The 20672-nt window shown below is 40.4% G+C and overlaps 1 long non-coding RNA gene across 1 annotated transcript in view; it reads left to right on the top strand.

Moving 5' to 3' along the window:
* The window catches only part of LOC117952881, a 29098-nt gene extending 13505 nt beyond the window's left edge, over nucleotides 1-15593 (top strand). The window contains exons 2-3 of the long non-coding RNA XR_004658527.1: nucleotides 10478-10566; nucleotides 15041-15593. This is a non-coding gene — a long non-coding RNA (uncharacterized LOC117952881). The remainder of the gene's footprint in view (nucleotides 1-10477; nucleotides 10567-15040) is intronic.
* Nucleotides 15594-20672: the final 5079 nt, after the last annotated feature.

The following is a 20672-nucleotide window of genomic DNA, read 5'->3' as shown; positions in this document are numbered from 1 at the left end:
GTCCAGACAAGGTTTTATGGCCGTCTACTTAATATCACATATCTCAATCCTCCGTGTGAAGTGCTGCGCGCTCACTGAGTGTGAGCATCTTGTGGGGAGATCTGGAGCCGATTTGCGCTCACCATTGCTTACATAAACTCCACTTCCACCTAATCACTCTGCCTTGACATCAGTAGCCAGAGAGCATATGGAGTGTATACATATTCCATCCACAGAGGAATTGAAAGGGACTTTTACCATCACAGAGGGAATTATAGTACTGGAATTAAAATATAATAACCGTCATAATGATATGATTATTAAATTATAGCCGATTATGGGAGAAAAACTTGCCCATCAAACAAAAAAAGAAACATTAAAAGGTAATTATGCAAATTGTGCCTGTAAAACTGTATTACTTTTCGCATAATGTTTTGTTTTCATGTTGAATCACTTCATTCTTTTCCCATTTTAAGAAAAAAATTAATTTGGAATAGTACCATTTTCCACATACAGTATGTGTAATACAATGACAGACATTAATCTGCAGGGGTAATATTAAATGATTCCCATGAAATCTATACCAGTTTTTGAGCAATCGAGCCAAGTATCTTTGTTCCTTTGAACTCGCTCTACTTTTTTCTTTTTAAAAACGCCATCGGATCACTTTCTATGAGGTTAATCCTTTTGACCTTTGCTATTGCTACAGTATTTAACCTGGTGTGTAAACAAAGATTTTCAAGAGGATTACAAAGGTCCTTATTAAGGGATTAGCCAAATCCTCATGTTTTCTGTCCCAAATTCTATTACACCCAGGGATTAGACTATCAACAACAGCTGAAGGCAGCTGGGATAAGAGGGTGGTGTTAAAGATGTGTTGTTCTCCTTGTTCTAATTGGACCTAAACGGCTCGTAAGCTTCACAACCGTGTACATTTAAAGGGTTGTGTGTCACGTTCTAATAAAATCAGTGAAAAGTGGGAAAGACTTCACACCGGCAGAAACTGAAGAAAACGTGTCCCCCTCTTTTATTTTATAAAACTCTGAAGGCTGGATCTTGCAGGTTAAAGTCTGTAATTACAAGCTGATGACAGTATTGCACATTCCATCACTGTGTGTGTGTGTGTGTGTGTGTGTGTGTGTATGTGTGTGTGTGTGTGTGTGTGTGTGTGTGTCCTCCTGACAAACGGAGGTGATGCCACACTCCCCCTATAGGACTTCTCCAGTACTTCAATGCTTCAGTCAGGGGTGGAAACTGTACCCTCCTCATTGCTCAAGAATATCAATTGGAAAAAAATTATTAATATCCTGATTTATTAAAAAAAATTCTTCCCCTATGTTTTTATTTATGTATTGGTGATCATCTTTTTGTCTTTATTTGATTTAATTTAATTATAGCAACATTTAGCACAACATATGTTGTTTTGGTGCTGTTTTGATTACATGTCCAGCAAATGGTTCAAAGTTTGTGATGCTGTCCATTATCCTAAGAGATTTATCTAATATTTTCTCCTCCTTATTCATATTGATGAAGGTAGATATGAGAGGGGTGTTTATAATATTCAGTGTACCTTCATTGGATATAAATCAACCCTTCTAAATTATAACTTATTTTATGAGTGTGGTATTAGACTGCATTCATTTTAGCTAGGTTTACAGTACATAATAATGTGGCCACTCAGTGTACGTCCCATATCACTGTATGTTATGAACCATATAGTATTTATAACTGAAAGAGACAATACATAAGTAAATAAAACTCAGCATTGTAAATAATGTATTAGTGGATGCTTGATCTCATAGGATTGTATTAGACTGCATGAATTTTAGCCAGGTGTACCTAAAAACTGCCAACTCAGTCCAAGTTTAGACAACAGTGAAATCTTTAAAATCAGCCAGTAGAGCATACGTAGAGTCAATCATCACATCTATCTTCACACTGAAAGACCCTCCTAACACCGTCACCTCCTGCTTGCCCGCCATGAGATACTGTAAGGCCACTTTACTTTACACTCTAGCTCAGGCTGTACTGTGTGTTTGTGTGTGTGTTTGCTACCAGGCTGGAGGTGTAACCAAAGGCCAGCACACCCCTCTCACCAGATCGTGTTCTTCATTGTTTCCTCTTCAAGAAACACAAATACCTCAATTTGTTTGCGACTCACGTTTTACGGCATCCCGCTTGTCAACTGATATTCATGGAATTTCGGCAAAGGGCTTCACAGTGAGCTTGAGCAGAGATGCAGAGATGCAGGGAGGCTGACAGCGCTAATGGCTATAAAGATAAGTGGAAGAATGTTGAAGCTTGAGAAAGCCACAGGCAATGGAAGAGGATGAAAGAGAGAGTTCACCAGTAAGACCGCTCCCTAACAATGGGGGGGCACAACTAGTATTTATCAGCTCCTACACTTTAAATTACTCCCTTTTTAAATGCTGCTTACAACAATGAATAAATAAAGCTGACTCATACAATCCCACAAAACAGGACTGTGTTTGATGCCATTATATCATCTTACATCTGTAAATGGTTGGATAATGGAACATAAAGACTGTGAGCCTGCTATAAGCTCAGAGAAGACAGTGATTGTTGTCTGTTGAGAAATGAGATGTTGAAATTGTTGCAGTCTGTGTGCTCCTCTTATCTTCTGTCTTGTTCTGTCCTTTCTCTCTCTTTCTGCCTCTCTCTGAGGTGCAGCCAAAGTAAACACCACATTCAACGCTCTCAATCACAGGATCTCTCAGAGGAAGAGGGGGCAGTGCCCTGGCACAGTGCTGGTGGCCAGGCCTGGGGAATGGGAGAGGAAGTGGGCCACTGCCTCAGAAATGTTCTATCATTCCAGCGCCAACAGGGAATTCACATCTATCAGAGCATGTGCTCGCACACTCAAGTGCTCCTACTTGACATAAATATTTGCATGACATGGGCTGACATGGGAGATCCTATCATAAGTCATACAAACTCATCATAGCCCATTACAAGCAGCACTCACAGTGACCACCAAGACAGACAGTGGCTAAGTAGAGAATAATGGCTAGCTCCTAGACCTGCAGCAGCTACAGTTACAGAGACATGGGATCATTCTGTCATCAGGTTTTTAAACAAAATGTCATCCCAGCTATTACATTGTCATTTTTAGCTGCTCTGTCACAGCCCTGCAAAACGTCTAGTGACAGATTGTTCTCCTGCTGAATGCCTCTCGGCGGTTATGTGCCTGTGCTTTTTCCCACGTACTTCAACCTTTGCCTGACTGCAGCACACATCACTCTCAGTTGTGCTTTGTGTGGCAGCACGAGGAAGAGCCTCTTTGTTATTTTTGGTGTATGAATGTGTCCGTGAGGTGTTGTGTGTTTACGACAGCCCTATTCATTTTCACTTTTGTCCTTCATCACGTACTGTATTTAAAAGGAAGCCCGGCTTTCATGCAGCGCAGGGACAACTTTGCATCCATGTGAAAATTTCCTTAATTTAGGGGCAAAAAAACAATGACAATACCACTGGTTTGTTTTCAGTTCAGCCCGCTTCTCTGAAAGTGTGTGTTACAGATAGCTTTGGCTGGGGACCAGCAACGTTTGCCAAGCAGGTTATCCCACTGTGCTCTTAAACATAAATCTACTGCTAAATAGTAATTCCTTGACATGCAGACAAGTTTGTCTAAGTAGCCTGAATTAAAAAAAAAATACTTATGGGATGTTGGATTCGTGTTGGGTTAACTATAAGGGATTAAATAGATAGTTAAAACAGGTGAAAAATGTTTCTAACATGAATGTAAATCTCAATCTTCACTTTTCCTATTACGAGTAGTGAAGGATTATTTTACCCTCTAGCTTCACATCTAATGCCTGCAAGTACTTAAATCTTAGATACAGGATTACAGGACCTCATAAAATAATAGTCAGTGTGGTCATTCAAGTGACTGTGATCAAGATAAGGATTATTTGCATGCATTCATGCTGCGACTCTGTAGAGAATGATCACTGTCATCCTGAAACAATGGAGCTGATTTATGAAATATGGCAATACTGAGACATTCATGATTATTGATTGGTATTGTTAGAAGCTTTAAAAGAGCCATATGTCTTCATCTTCAGCAATGACATACGTATAACAAATAAGTTTACCACGCTGTGTGAAACCCAAAGGCAACATTTTAGGGTTCTGATACACATCCCAGTATGTAAGATGTAATTATTAAAGTGAGATTCTTGCATGAATTAGCTAAATAAATGAATACAAACCTTTTTCTTGACAAGCACATCCATAAAAAAGCAGATGGGAAAAGTTTATTATTGAAATACAAATGAATTCCTTATTAGACAGGTGTGCACTTATTGTACTGTAATAAATACAACATCATAATACACTTATAACTTTCACATTGCAGCTTGGTAAAGAGAACTCCCATTATGTGGTTTCAGGGCCCATGCATCTTATTCAAGAGTGATTCCTCTTTGAAATGGCTTTGTAAAAATAATCTATTCTGTATTTGTTTTGAATTGTCATAGACAGGAAGATGTTGCCTCCTCTCAAGGTTAGCAAAGTTGCTCAGATGAATGGTTGTTTGAGACTGTGCTCGTATGTCAATGTTTACCCCATTAGTGACAGCTCCGATGCAGTGGGCCACTTAATATTGTCTGTGTAGCCCTGACTGTCCCTGCAAGCCAGTTCAAAAGTTCAGCCACTTCCTCAAGGGTCCCATCACATTCTCGCCACATCTTGAATTTTAAAGCTACACGGAGAGACTTGACCTGTCAGGAGAGATACCACAAAAAAGCCATGATGCAACACAGGTTTGGAGCCAGGGCCCGTCAGGCCAAGAAAGCTGCCTCCTGCCTCTCTGGTTAGGGGGCCTGGACAATGGAGCTTAAAGGTTGTGTAGTGGTCCAGGGCATGGCTGCCTGAATCAAGCTAGAGGAGGAATTGATTGTTCTGGAAACTGATGAAGCTCGGTCACAATTAGATGGCAAGGCAGCGCTGTGAGGTGAGCGAGCACCTTGCCCGCCTCGCTGTTGATTGATGGTAAAATAATAACCGCTGCGTAATAACTATAGAGTTCACCACCAGGTTAAGGTGGGCCAAAAATTGCTGCTCTTATTAGATTCCGATATGACTTGCGATGTAAAAAGATTATTTTCATTGTGGCAGTGGACAGTCATTCTGCATGCAGAGAGGTGGTTTTCTACAGTATGTTTCTGTCAAACACATGAGGGTTTTGAGTCTGGAGGGCATTGGGTCAGGAGTCACACCAGGACATGAAGTGAATGTTATTCTGACATTCCAGCCAACAAAAACAGATGTGAGGCTTTTTCAAATACAGTCACTCAGACTGAAGGTCACATAGGGTCTCTTTATGCTTCACTGTTTCCTCATATTCCCCGCACTACATCAATGTCCACTCAAATTTGTAGCTCCTTAAATGCTGGAGGAACATCAGTTCATCATATTACTGGACTTCAAGATGAATATCCTCTTTCATATACATGTCATGAAGCCAAAATACTTAGTGCACAACCATAATATATAATACTTGAGTAAGGAAATGTGCTGGTGATGGACAGGGCTAGTTTTACTGAGCAATCTATCCATTGTTTAGAAGAAAGGCCAAACTGTCCAAAATCAAATGTATTTTTTTTTAAGAGTGTTTCTTCAATGTGTGGTTACTAAACAATTTTCCCTCCTGCCCAAAGTGTGTAATCCTGCTGGTCATTTGTTAGCTGGTGCATCTCCCATGTGAAAGCAATGTTGCTGGCAGAGTGTGTGGATATACAGGAGGTGAAATCTTATAGTAGCATATCAGAGCTCGGGAATTCACACACTCATTTATCTCCATTTCTCGCACACGGTGTATAGTAATAAATGCTCAAGTGAAAAGGGTGTTTATCATTGGAATGACAACATCTCCCAGATGCTGCGAGAAGAAATCAAGAGAATAGATAACGCATTACAATAACAAGTCCTTACACTGCGGAGAATCCAATTAGGAGAGCCTTACATCATGATAATCTAGCAGAGGTGGACTGGTTAATTTAGACTGGTGGATAACAGAGCAGAGGGAGGTCTGGCCCTGGAGATCAGGGTTAGTTGCAGTAAGACCTGCTGCACACATCAGCAGTCATCTAGTGTGGAGAGGTTTACCCCCTAGTGGTTTAGAGGAGGAATACAAGCCTGATCTGCTTTTAATACGCATTATGGAAAATGTGTTTAAATGCTGATTACTGCAATACTGTTAGTGGGTTTCAGTTTCTTTTTTGACAAATATACTTGAGTTCATTTACAACTAAATAATATGAATTGTGGGGTTTAACTGCAGCAACCAGCCGAGAAGGTTTTTATGTGCAGATGTTCATATGTGCATAGTGCCAGGAATGGCTGTGATGGTGGGGTATCTTGTTGTGTTGTTGTGGAGTGGGTCTACCGCTGGGCCTTTCTGTTCTGGTGTGCTGGTTTCCTGCTGCTCAGCATTTCGCAGGGCCTCGGGGGGACACAGGGGGGACACATGACTGGGCCATGCAAAGCTGAGCTAGCCACTCCTATCGTTCCGCAACAGACAGATCCCTTTGGCGTCCTTCTGTCTCTTCATTGTCATCCCACTCCTCGGCAGCAGACATGGCGAGAAGCCTGATGTTCCTTTCCGTGTTAGTTAGCGGCTCCAGATCCCTCACATTGTAGAGTCAGTGACTGCAGAGCAGGTGCACATGTTGCCACAAGGACAAAATGGACATTTCTGTACTCCTTTCTCAGCAAAGCTCTGTGCTGACGTAACAATTTACCACCCACGACCCATACTGTGTTTTGATCATTCTTACATTTACCTGACCATGCAGTGATTTATTGGTGCTGTGATCATACTTCGCACAGGGATGCAAAGTATGCTACAACATGTAAAAGATGAAGAGTACATCTGCTGTTAGATTTCTGGCTCTTTGAAGAATACGTTTTTTTTTTCTTTTTTTTTCTTTGTTTTTATAATTGTGCCAGTGCACACAAACAGGAAAGATAAGTGTTGTTTTAAACATTTTATACAGAAGTAGATATAGTTAAGATGATTTTACTTACAAAGGCTTTTATGTGTTAAATGTAGTAGTTAAAACAGTGATGCTCCAGCCCATCCAGTTTAAATAAAGTTGAGATTGAATTGATCCCTAGAGGGAAACTTTGCCCATTACAGCTACACAAGTCTAAAGAGGTACAAAAGGGAAAAGGAACCACTGAAAATTATATGAATACAGAAAAAGAAATCAGAAATTAGGAAATAACATTCCAAAGCTTAATATTATAATGTATACGTATTTATTTATTACAATATGCCATTTTTAATATGGCTTTATTTATTTTGTACTTATTACAGTATCATCCCATCCTAACTACAGCCATTTGGTTATTGGTTATTATGTACATTTGTATTATGCACAACAATAAAGTTGAATCTAATCTAATTTACATTAGTTGAGCAGTATGTGCAGACAGTGAGTCTTGCATTTGAACTCTACAGGCCATATCACATTCCCTTAATGTTAAGTCATACTGAAGTTGGGATTGTTATCTGTGCTTCATAAACCTTTTTCGAAAAATAGTTACTGCGGTATTTATATTTATACCATGTCTTCTACATACACTGTGAAATACTAATCCCAACTTCTGTGTGAAGCCTAAATAAATAAAATATATATTAGTTTCTTTTAAGGGAAAAGTAAAAACATATGGAGAATACCATTATTATGCAAAGAATTAAAAAATATGAAAGCTTGCTTTGCATAATTACATTCTGGCTCATGTGAGCAGCTTGTCTTCTCTCTGTGCTGGGGGCAAAGCTGTGCATTGTTTGTGATGAGCATGAATGCTGACCTTTAGCCCCTCCGGTGGCCTCTGCAACCCCCCCGAAAGTTCACAGGAGGGTCATAGAGTCCTTGTGGCTCTACAGACACTGTGTTGATGGACACTCCATCCCCCTCTGTAAATCGTCTGTCTGTCTGCCTGTCTCAGTCAGGCACAAACACACACACACACACACACACACACACACAAACCAAACAAACAATACCTGGTCATGATGAGAGCATGAGGTTTGGAAAACATTTCAGTTATGACAGTGTTTGGACATCTGTTTCTTTCGGGATACTAAGCTGGAAATATTGGGTCAATACAAAAAAAACATATTAGGCAATCTCAATTCAATCAGCTAAAGAAATAATCAAATTCAATTCTAACATATTGTCAAATGAATAAACGCCCCAGTTATCTACATGAAATATAAAAAAACGGGGCCCGTTGTGTTTTACACAGTGACCAATGATGTCTGCTTGTAGTGATTGTCACCGTGTGGCTTTCAGGATCTTTGCTGGGGCAGATTTATGCATTTTTCTATGCTCTATGGCTTCAGGCACGACCACAGGCAAATGGCATTGATGCTTATCACATGAGATATCACATGCTGCTAGGCAAAACATCTACCATGTCCTGTACGTGAGATATGCTGCCGTAACATGGAGATCATTTTTGTTTGGGGAAGCCATTAACACTGAAGATCTCACAGTCCCACTGATTTCCGTATGTAAATTATTTTCTGTGAGCCCAGAGTATGGCAGAGTGCTCTGGGTTTGCAGCGATAGGTTGTTTAGGGATCAGATTAGACCCTGTGTCATTTCATGCTAGAGATGATAATAATGGCTGCCACTGCCGAGATGACTGTTGACATCATTACTCATGTGTTCTGCCACACGCATCAATCTTCACATGCTGTACAGACACTTCTGAGGTGAATGTATTTTTCACTTTGGAGTTCAGAGCGGGGTCACACAGACACATACCATCACACATGAGAGGAGCACAGCAGGTAAACCTAAAGACTTACACCATTCATTTTTCTTTCCTTTTTTTTTTCTTCTTCTCTGCGGTATTAGATTACTTAGGCTTTGTTTAATTCTTTCCACTCAACAGACCGATATGACACACTACTTGATCTGGGGGGTGTTTCTGATCCAGATCCAGATGTATGAAGCTATCAAGTTCAATGACATGCTGGGCAGCAGATGTGCCTTTAACAGAATAGGCATACAAATTGTCAGCTGGTTTAAAGTTTTGATATAGTCCAACGATAAATTGTGTCCTTTATAAGATCTTAGAGGTGCTTCCTTAACCAAGGGTGATACAGTGGTAATACTATCTGTAACCCTGCAGTGTTAATGCCACTCTCTGCCCACTTGGCTTACAGGATAAGCAGAGCTAATCCCCAATGAAAGATCAGGCCTCGACATTGCTGCAGATCAGTTAAGAAGATCTCTCTCCACCCTTCCCCTTTGGGGTCTGTGGAATCTAAAAGGACAATACAGATGTAGATGTGATCATGTGCATCATGTTTTAACAGAGGTGTTCTACATTGACAGGTGTAGTGAAGGTGTAAGAAAGGCAAGATTTACCCTCCTAAACTGTGTGCTGTCATTTTTACAAAGTATGTTCAGGGGGTGTGAAAGGGATCATTAGTTGTGTGGCAGCGGAAGCAGCCGTGTTGTCAGCTACCTGCTATTTACTTCCCCTCATTACTGTACGCTGGCTGGCGCTGGTGGGAGTGTCAACATCATTAACATGACTGTCATTAGTCCTGTCCCACTCTGCAAGGAGAAGTTCGTCCTGGGGAGAAAAATGAAGCATCTTTCCCACCAACCTCTCTGCTGCCGCAGCTACTGTGCTGTGAATGCCTCCATTCAGTTGGACTTGATAGATAATAGGCAGTCTGAGAAGAAGAAACAGAAGATCTGCTGCACAGTGAATTGAAATAAATCCATCATCGATGCAGTTTATGCCATCTGAGAGACAAATTCATATTATAAATACACACGAAAATAAAGGATAATAAAAATACAGTAGGCTAATACAATGTAGCTGACACACTTTACTGAATGTAAAAGCTGATGCATGTACACTAGCTGAAATGTTTAATAACAAATCATTTCTGTCCAAAACATAAAATGTTGCAGAATAAAAGTAAAGGCTCCTGATTTGGATTGAAAACTTTTATGAGAACATGGACTTCTCCATAGACTTTTGATACATAACTTAACAAGACAAAAACACTATTATCTTGAATCACTAACTATTAAAATATATCTCTGTTTCGGTATTTACCCACTTTTGAGGTGGCACCTACATCATGGTTAAAACAAACAAGCTCCCTCACACCTTGTCATCTGCCCGACTTGGCTGGATGTTATTATAGCCAACTTCAAGGCCTCACCAGCAGCTGCAATCACTTATGGCAGTCTGCCTCAGTGCTCAGCCCCTCCGTGCCCCCAACTAGTTTCCCATCAGCCTTGAGGGGGTAGTGCTCATTGCACTCAGTTTAAACCCTCCAGCTCTCAGCTTTGCCTTGCTTAGACTTCCTCGACCTCTGCAGAGCTGACTGGAGAAGTAGAATAACCAAGAGCGTAGCAGTGCAGAACACGTCCCCATGAAAACGGATGTTGTGAGTGGATCCACATACTCTGATTGCACATGCTTTTTTTGACAGGACTCGAGTTCAAAATGGGCTGGGCTTTCAGAGGAACAGTGCCGTCCAATGGCAGCACTGGGATCGCTGTGTGGCTCTTCTGATTTACGGTACATCATTAAGTCAGCGCATTCCTTCTCCCTGTGGCCCAGGTGGCTGTGGGGCCTGAGGCCCGACTCACAGGAGCAAAGCATTGCTCTCTGTGGAGCACAGCACAGCCAAAGAGAGCAGCACATAACACAGAGGAGCAGCTGCACACCAGTGCATCCAGCTCCGTACGATAGCCATTCCACATCCCTCCATGGCAGGAAGCACTCATTACAATACATCTCAGCACCTTCTGTGCCTATGAAGGATATGTGTCGTCTTATTCATAGGCCCACAATCCTGTTTTCATTCAACTTCAACTGTGCTTTGACTACAACAAAGATTAAGAACTAGAAAGCAAGAGGGTGCGCTGATCTATGACCTACACAACAGCAGGATGAGTTACAAACAGGCTGTCATATACAACTGAAAATGAAAAGAGATTACTTCTCCCCAAAAATTAACCATCAGGCTGCTTTGATGTAAAGGTCTCATTAAAAAAATGCTTTGGCTTGTTCCTGTAACAAACATTCATTACATTGAGGATGTATGTGTTATATATTACATGTTGTAATTAGTAATGCACACCAGTGTGACTGAATGATCTGCCAAACAGTCTTTTTTCATATTCAATATCTCAGCAGTCACAAACAACTGATGGTGGCCCAAGTTTTGAGAGATTTTTGGAGCTGCTTTGCCCTCTAGTGGTAAATAACATTGTCAGTCCACACAGACATGAACCCCCCGCCTCCACTGCAACACCACCATGCAGCCAATGCAGGAACCACAGCCTTCAGTTATTCTTTGAACAGTCTAATAAGATGACTTCACAATGTGCAGAGGATTTCACATCGACAGCTTTTTAATTTTTTTTGCAGACTGTCAGTAAAAAGGAAATGAGCTGTTAGAGATTTCCGCACTTTATGAAACTTTACAAGCAGACTTTAATATTTACAAGGCTACTAAAAACCCTGGCAGTCCCCAAGCTCTGACCTAAGCATTAGTGATATACTGTGGTTTTTTAAGAGAAAGCTTACAGAAACTGGCTGTACTAGAAACTTTACACCAAATAGGACTTCAGTGTGTCTGACACAATCAAACTGCAATCAATTTATTTCTGTATGTGTGGTTAAGAGAAAGAGACGTTTTATTCAGTATCAATGATGAGTTCATTCAGGATGGGAAAATTTTGTGGTCGTTTCAGCTTTGGCTGCAACTCTGGGAAATAGAAACAGTGTGGTGATGAGGTACTTCCTGCACTCTTTGTGTGTGTGTGTGTGTGTGTGTGTGTGTGTGTTCATGGAACCCCCCTGAAATTGGCATCGGTGTCGGTGAAAAGCTCCTCGGCCTCCTTGCTGACAGTGGTAACGTGAGACAGACATTGTGCCATTTGCTGTGTGTCTGACTCAGATGTCTTGACCTGACCAACTGGACAGGCCTGACTTCCAGCTCTGGCTTATCTCTCTAGCACAGCATTGGTCACTTCACACCCAGGTGCTTGATTGGCCACATTTGCATGGGATCGGTGAGACAGTGGAACGTAAACCTAAAGTAAGCCACTGACATTTATTTCCTATCAGTGACTTTAAAGCCAAATTAAAAAGTCGGTTGTAAACTAACCCTTGACTCTGTATGTTATTATTGACACATAATGGGGATAAGCATGTAACCACAGTATCTACTATTACCTGCGTACTTGAACAAAAACACATTTCAAGGGCTTACTGAATAACATGAATGAAGTAAATGTGGTCTAAAACGGTCCCAGGTCTATGTAGACTTAATATATGTGTCTTTTATGTCATGTGTGGACAAATGATAAAGCTCAATCCACTTCACAAGTCAGAAATGAACAACCATTAAAACCTTCAGCAAGAAAAATACCTTGTAATACAGGTAACACCTACACACAAAGCCCGAGCCTGTTTGCTGACACAGTAAGCCTACACCCATCACACAAAATAAATGTTCTGCCCAATAGGAAAGCAATTTTGCAATGCATCACTTTAAGTGAGTGGACCTCTGTGCCGCAACCAGTTTCTCTTAACCTTTCCTTAATTTGTCTTGTCTTGTTATAAGCTCGCAGGAACAACTCCGTTCTTTGACTACCAAGATCTGAGTGCTCAGCCTTGCACAGAGCTCGGTTGAATTTGAGAGGATGAAAATGTGAGTTGAAGTCAGATTTTTTTATTGTATGGCTCCGTGCTAAAGTCGGTGCAGCTGTTTCCTCTCTCATTCACTCTTTGGAAATGCACAGAAATACCGCATCGCAACATGAATCCGACACCCTGTGCTTTGCTTCCTGGTGTCAAAGCGCCATCATTAGTGTGTTCAAATGAGAGGTTAATAAAGAATATGTTACTGCAGCTTTCACTGCACACTTGATTTACTGCCACCACCTTTCTACAGCTCACAAACATCCAACAATTTATTTCAACATAGAGCTGATAATGAAATGTTATCTCAATGTGAAGGAGGCAGTGACATTCCCTCTGGCTTGTAGGAGGTTGCAAGAATATATTTGCAGCATTGTCTGGGATTACCATCCTCTGAGAGCCAAGTATAACAATAAATAGCTGCAGTAAACGAGCACATGGAGAGTGCTGTGTGGTTTTAATTAAGCTGGTGCTGAGAGCAGGATCACAGTACATGATTTGGTTTCATCTCAGCATTATAAAAAAGAAGTGTCTCAGGAGTTCAGCTTTTCCACTTGTAGCCTATAGGACATCATCACTCTTGTTCAACAACCTGACACATATTTTGGTAGGATTGTTGCCACAAGAAGGAAGTTGTAAACCAGAGATGCTCCCAGTGCAGGAAGCCTCCTTTCATTGTGGATAAAGTCACCTTGAAAACACGGTGGTCCTCAGTAGACCCTACACAGAGCTTACACTAAGACTTAGCAGGATATTTTAAAGACCAGAAAGTAACATATTAATAATTATATAAACTGATCCAAAAGTTCATGTAAAGAAAAAAATGTAAATCCATCTAGTCTGGAGCTGTTGCAAGCAACATGTTTCAGATCGGCAAGTTTAATTTTTAGGACTTGTTTATGTTGTGTTTATTCCCTCTCATTCCCTGGACACTTTGGTAACTCCAACCCTTCATTAGGCCTTATTAAGCACACCACTCACTCAACATCTGGCTTGGGTCTCCCAGAATGGCTTATTTGCCATGCTTTTTATTGCACTCATATAGTTGGAGTTGTAAATGACTGTGTGGCTCTGTATTGTTTTCTGTTGTGGGGAGCACACAGTATTTTCACCAGCAATGGGGAGTGTTACTATAATGTGCACAGTTTCCCATCCTCTAAACAAGTTTGAGCTTTTTTTGCAGGTTTTAGGGGATAGAAAAGCTTTTTTTAAAACAAGTGTCTTTTTTTTATTATAGTATTTAATAATATTTAAGTTTAGTGGAAGTGGGTTGTTCAATTTAGCCCATGGCCTGTGATTGGACAAATGTCAGTTGAGTAAGTGGCACATAGTGAAGGGATTGGCAGCTCTATAACTCCCTCAGACAGGTTTGTCATCTGTGTCAATGACCCACCAGGGATCCGGCCCTAATATCAGACCCAATGCTGATGGATGACCACAGTTCCAGCTGTTAAGGCACTGTCACAAACCGGTTCCTCTATAGCCTTTCACTGTGTGTGTGTGTGTGTGTGTGTGTGTGTGTGTGTGTGTATGTGTGTGTGTTGTAAGTAAAGCAATGGTCAACCTTGATTTTCCCCTTCTGTGACCACAAGAGCAGCTGCTGGCATCATTATCTGCCAAATCTGATGTTTTGGTGATTCTAGGACAGTTTTCTGTGGCATTGAAGAAACATTCAAATCAAATATGGAAGATGAAGACATGCCTATAAATATGTGTTTTTCATAAACCTTTATGCTGCATTTTTATAATTATCCTTTTCTTTTGACAGCTATTTCTTTTAAACAGTGAATGTTTTTAAAAATGGCTCACATAACAATACATCCGTAATATCTTCCCATTGTTTTCATTTATGTTTTCATGTATTTGCGACAGAGGTTGAGTTAGTCTGGTAGACAAGGGAGTCAAAAGTAGAGACCTTCAACAGAAAATGCATGTTTTTAAATAAATCAAATCTGTATTATCTTTATGTTTTATGAAGCTAATTCTGGATACATCCATCTTTCAGTCGTAAATGTAGATCTTGAACTGAGGCAGAGGCAGAAAAATGGAGGCATCTGACAAAAGACTTCTATTCTCAAATTGGTTTAGTTATGTTCGGAAAAATATAATTGCATTTTTTTCAATGTTTTAGTGTGAATCACACCCTTGAGTTTAAGGAATTATAAGGTTTTAATGAAGTGTATCTATTTAAAATATGACATAAATATCACAAATACTTCACACAGGGGGGGAGTATGGTTTGAATTAATGCTGCAGGTGAGAGAAGGTGCTTTACACTGGTACCTCTCTCTACACTACACGCTCTCATTGTTTCATTGTTCTGCCGCAAACCATGTTTTAGCAAACATGGTTCATAGTGGCTCGAGTGTAAACTACAGTACATCGCAGGAAGGAAGAGGGACCTGATGGTGGGGGTTGGGAGCAGGATCCCGGACCATAAAACCTGGCAGCCTCCCTCCTGCATTGTTCACCACCACTATTGCAGCTTAGTTTCACTGTTTTCTCCCTGTGCTGTGTGTATCCTGTCCTTTAAGAGGCAGTAAATGTTGTTGTTCATCAGACAAACATGAATCCTGACCAGGCTGCTCGTCTGCCTTTGTTCTTATCATGAAGACTCTTGAAAGCAGGAAGAAGGTTGTGCTAAAGAAGCAAATTAATAACCTGGTTATAAAGTTTGACACAGGCCTCAAATGGGTTCAATCAGACACACATGAAGTTACATGCAGCATACTGTATAGAAAGCACAACAAATGTATGCAATTCAGCCTTTCAGCTGGATGCTAACACATCCAAATCTCCTCTTATAGCACCACCTTCTGGTGGAATGGGTTGCCTTTTTTACATCTTTAAAGCATTGATTGCTGCAGTGTTATATATCTAACCAGAAACGGTGAACCAAAGTGTATATAATAAGAAATATGCACATTTTACAACATTTCTTTAGTTTCTTTTTACTTTGCTAATATGTAATGTGTATAACAGTATATTTAAATTCATATATTATGAATAAAAATGTGTGGATAACAAACATTACAGAAAATGTGACCACATAATTAATATCCCTTTATCTGCAAAGTAGGTAGTTCACAGTCACAACCTACTTTTTAAATTATACTACCACAAGTTTTGTCCATTAATCTGTGTAAAAGCCGTTTACTTAACTTTCTGTTCTTATGTGTGCGATGATACATTCAACATGACCGCCGCAGGAGAGTACAGTTTTTGTGGAATGCAGATGCGTCTCTCTCAGTCTATTTATGTGATTTAAGGCTGTCAGGGGAGCCAAGCAGCAGGCTCCAGACAGGAGGCTGGACATGACAATGAAGCTGAAGTCTTGCAGAAACTGGTCCCCCTGCTGGCCGGGCACAGAGGGGTCTGAAAACACTGTAAGACAACCAGAAGAAGGTATGTGGTCACTGAAACTCTCCATTTAGTGTAAGTGTTGCAAGTGTGTTTCTAAAGGATTAATAAAGAGAAACTTAGTCTATGTTCTTTTTTTTCTCGCTATTTCTAGTTATTCTATGTCAGTGACATATTAACCTTGATATCTTCACATAATGATGTCTCGTTTTCCCACAAACACAAATGTTTATTTACAGCTCCTGCGATAACCACGAGGCAATTTGCTCTCCTTTCACTTCTTCTGCTTGTCTACCTCTTCTTGCCAGGACCAGAACTGAAAACAGAGGGCAGAAAACGCCTCTGAGTTCCCAGCTGCAAATAGAAAGCTGGAGACACAGAATTTTTTTTGCAAACCACTCTACACTCCACACTAAATGGAGTCTTTTTTCTGAGATCAGAAGGGCTGATGAAGCCTGTCATAATTATTTCTATGCTACATTAACAGAAGTAACACCGTAGTTTGCCTTGGCCTGGGTAAGTGTTGCTCTACTGCCTCAAGCATTTATAGACTCTGACCTCAACTGCTGCTGAAGTAAAGGGTCAATGTCTGTCTGAGTTTAAGAAGTTTCGCATCAAGAGCACTTAGAGCTGCTTTTTAAAAATTGTCCCTGCGTTTTCGCTCAGTGGAAAGAATTCACAGTATGTTGTAATGTGAATCCAGTTCTAATTGGTCTGTCAAATGCAAAATATCATAACCTAAAGCTATAAGCCTGAATCTATATTTTGAATCCGAGATGTTTTGTTATTTGAGATAACTACATTTTATAGTCTTAATCAGATCAGAGAGCTCCGGGGAAACATCCAACAGTTTCCAGGCACATGGTTTATTTTCAAAATCAATTTCTGTTTCACAGTTGGTTACAGTGCCACTGAAGTCATCAGGGTCACGCACCTCCCTCCATAGTCGTTTGCCAGCCGCTTCCAGCTGAAAAATGGTGCTTTCTGGACTAGAAAGGTATATGAACAGAGATAGCTTGACACAACCATTTGTTTGGCTCAGGTGAATACAGCCAGACAGCAACACAGTCTCTGCTCTGCAGTGGGGCTTGCACTATGGCCAGATCCTACTGGACACTCATTTCTCAAAAAAGCTCAGTTCAGATACTCTGGTACTGTAATGTACTACATGGAAAAAGACGAAGATGGTCTTGATAATTTTGATGATTTCTTTTACTCTATATATTTCAAGAGTTTAGCAGAGTATGTTTGGTTAGGAGGGAGGGTTAGATGCATTAGAGTCAAAAGAAGTCATGGCATGCATCTGTCATTTTGCATATGATATTGCAGGTATGTAAAGTATATAAGTAGTATTAGCAAAATGTACTTGAATATCAAAAATAAAAGTACTTATTATGCAGCAGGATGGTCTTATACAGTATTACTAGATGATTTTACTGATGCATTAACATGTAGGGAGCATTTTAATGTTGTAGTTGGGCGAAAGTGGAGATACTTTTAGCTACTTTATATTGCAATGTGCAGTTTAATATGTAACAATGCATCATATCTTATAAATTGATTGTTTTTTTTGTAATGGGGAAAAACTATGATATTTGCTGTTGGAATGTTCTTTAGTAGAATTATAAAGTAAAGTAGCTGCAAATGGAAATAGTAACGTACAAGTACCTCCCGTTCTACATAGTTATTTTTCACAGCTGCAAAAGTTATCTAATCTTATTATGCTAAAAAAGAAGACAGCCCATTACAGCATGCAAACAGAAATAATGTTTTCCATGACACTTGTATTAATATCATTTCATTACACTATGTCTTTTTTTGTGTTTTTTAAAGCCTTGTCCATCTGTGTTATTCATCTCAACACAAAAGGATAGAATGTCACAGTGAAAAGTGTTTACAATCACCAAGTATATCTATGAATTTCAGAGACAAAATACAGCTGTAATAAAAAGAATCAGTTGTAAATAATAACACAAACGCCAGACTCTGTTGACAGATGTTATCTTGCACACATTCATTTCTTTTCTTTTTATTGACTGCGTCCTGTGACTTTACTGTATATAAAGAACGTTTGCTGTAACTCTTCTTTTGCTGTAACACATCTTCTCAGACTGCTGTAATATTCATGGCTGCATACAGGTACGAACAGAAACACCCCGGAACCTTGAGTGTAATGAATTTGAATCTTTGGCTGATTCACTATTAGTCTGGGTTACTGCTCAGCCCTGCAGGAAATGAATTGCCCTTTATTTAACATTACAAATTACAGGTGACCCACAGTGAGGAGAGCTGTGAGTTTGAAAGGTGCGACAAATAGATTTAGAGGGGCAATGATTCCCTCCTAGCTTCCTGTTGTGCAAATGCAAGAGATTAAATGACAGAGGATATTAAGAAATAATGTGTGATTCCCGCTATGATAACCGTAATGCGGTTAGGAGGCAATGAATATGTCTGTTTTTGTCACAATTAAATCAAATTAAGTATTAGATTACATTACATTGATTTGTTGTATTGCAAATTGTCATGTTGACGGTGCTGGCAGAAGGCAAATGAGAATATAAGGTTAGCATTGCTGCAGGGGTGGATTTGTTTGATGCTATGTGCTTCAGGTGTAGACTGAACAACACCCACATTAGATGTCCTGGACCCTGTGGTAAGGATTAAATCCTCACTTTTGAGTCATTATTGTCTTCTGCCAATGTTGGTGCCAGCGAGTAAAAACCAAGCTAAACGCAGCATGGTGGCTGAGTCATGCAGCGGCCACTTTAGACCTTGCTCTCTCAGAGATCGTATAGCCAGAGAAAACCACATCAGTCCAATGTTAAGATCTTATTACCTAGGAGATAAATCCATCAGTCCCCTTTTGGACATATCAAGGCAAATGTGTTCAAACCAATGGATTTGTTCAAACCACTGGATTTTAGGCTCCCTCTCCAGCCACTGACTTGGCCTGTTGAGTAATGAAGTGTTGGAGTTTAGTAATGAGACTGTTTACAGGGCGTGCTTGTTTCACATGAATCAAGCCCAGTGTGTGGTTAGATAAATACCAGCTTGGCCCTGCACGAAGCCAGTCACCTTCTCCTCTGCTCAGGAAATGGCAGCCAAATTCCTGTCGAATGAATGAAGAGGAAATCTGCAAGTGGCAGCCGTACCACGAGATCGCTCTGAAAGGAGAGGGTGGAAAAGCTGTGGCCCTTCCTCTGGCGTGGACCTGGGCCAGGGCTCACTAGGTGAGACTGATGGAATAATAATACACATCCTGAGTGTTCTTTTCATTAGCAGCACGGTTTCATGTTTTTCATCATCCTGCTGAGAGAAATGGAGAGACCCTTATTTCTGAGCTGGACAAATTACCTTTTTCCCTCTGGGAGATGCAGCTGCATTCAATATTGTGTGTCTGTGTGTGTGTGTGTGTGTGTGTGTGTGTGTGCGTGTTGGTCTGTGTTTGTGTCAGTGTGTTTCAGTTGGGGGTCGTGGCTGGATGCAGGGATTTCCTGTGGAAATAATAATTAACCACTACATGCACACAGGGCCGGCGATAAACGCTTGGCCTTCTTGCTAAATATCGTCTTTTACAAGCAAGCAGGTAACTGGATTCATCTCATTTCCTGCATGAGATTTAGATTTGAACCAAACTTCCATTAGGATACAAGAAGTATTAGTTTAAAGCCATGACCTCAATCAGTCAGTTATGTAAACCTATCAGTCCAGGTTGTCTGAACTGAAGTGACAGCATGGCTGTCCGTATTTAAAACACATCATCGGTGATTCATATACGCCCTTAGCCAAAGAAATCCCTCCATTAACTTTACCTGCAAACACCTCATATCCCAGGTGACCTATTTTCCAAATTACCAATGCCATTACTCTGCACTTCTCTTCCACACCAGCCATCCCCAGCCGTCCAGATTAAGGCAGATTTCATAAAAACTCCTCTGACGGTTACATAAGTGTACATTTTTCTACACTCTTATTACAGAGCACAGGGACAAAGAGTTGCAGAGCCTCTCAAATGAAACAAGCTTGAGTGATAAATCTCTCGCACTAATGCACAAGCACAAGTTTTTGACTGTAAATAAAGTCATGGAAGACATGGTGTACTTACATCGGGAAAGCCTTGAGGAAATGGCTTGCCCCCTGAAAGAACATATGGGTGTGTATGTCTGCAGCCAATCACAATGCATGTTGAAAATGCCTTTATAACGTTGGAGATTTTCCCAAGGCCTCATTGCTGTTTTTGTCCTCTTGTTTGTGATCTAATATTTTACAAATTATGACCTAACCATACTTGACTCATATTGGTGACAATATATACCAATTTCTACCTAAAAAAAAAAAAGCAAAATACAATAACCCTTTCGACAATAAAACAGGCAGCGATAACAGCCGTGTGTGAATATGTCTCAGATAACTGGGATGACAGTTCATTCCGGGTCAATATATAGCTTTTCATCCAGATCATCAAAGCATCATCCATCTCTCTGTGCAAACACTGTTGACACTTTAATTGCCTTTGATAATACATTCATCCTGTCAAAACGAGGTGATAATCAAGTCGTTTCTACAGCGGCCATCGATGTCTTCGCTAAATCAGTGTTCATGCACTGTTAAAA

Source organism: Etheostoma cragini, chromosome 11, assembly GCF_013103735.1.
Source record: "Etheostoma cragini isolate CJK2018 chromosome 11, CSU_Ecrag_1.0, whole genome shotgun sequence".
Classification (NCBI taxonomy): Eukaryota; Metazoa; Chordata; class Actinopteri; order Perciformes; family Percidae; genus Etheostoma; species Etheostoma cragini.
This window is presented reverse-complemented; position numbering and strand designations above follow the sequence as displayed.